This window comes from Penaeus monodon, chromosome 22, assembly GCF_015228065.2.
Source record: "Penaeus monodon isolate SGIC_2016 chromosome 22, NSTDA_Pmon_1, whole genome shotgun sequence".
NCBI classification, from domain to species: domain Eukaryota; kingdom Metazoa; phylum Arthropoda; class Malacostraca; order Decapoda; family Penaeidae; genus Penaeus; species Penaeus monodon.
Window position 1 is genome coordinate 37,504,257 of NC_051407.1, and position 382 is coordinate 37,504,638.

Here is a 382-nt window from a genome sequence, read left to right on the forward strand (position 1 = left end):
TTTATTATTTGTTTTTTACACCTTTTGATACATAAAATAAAAAGTTAGGGCCAGGGACATAATGAAGGGGCGCCTCGCGTAGTTCCAAAACCAATCGGGGGAAGGGAAACCCCAATTTTTAAAAACAGTTTTCTGCCCGGTGTTTTTTCGGCAACCTTTTACCAGGGCCGCAAAGGGTTTTGGGAAACCCCCAGGGTTGGGTAAAAAAAGAGGGAAGCCGCCTTACTGAAATCTTGATAATAAAAAAATTTTTGTTCCAACGGATATGAGGGTAATAAAAATTAAATTTATTGTTAAGAATAAGTTTTATTTGTTTGGAAAGAAATTTTTGTTTTGGTTTATGGATTTTAAAAAAAATTTTAAAAAAAAAACTTACTTTTGG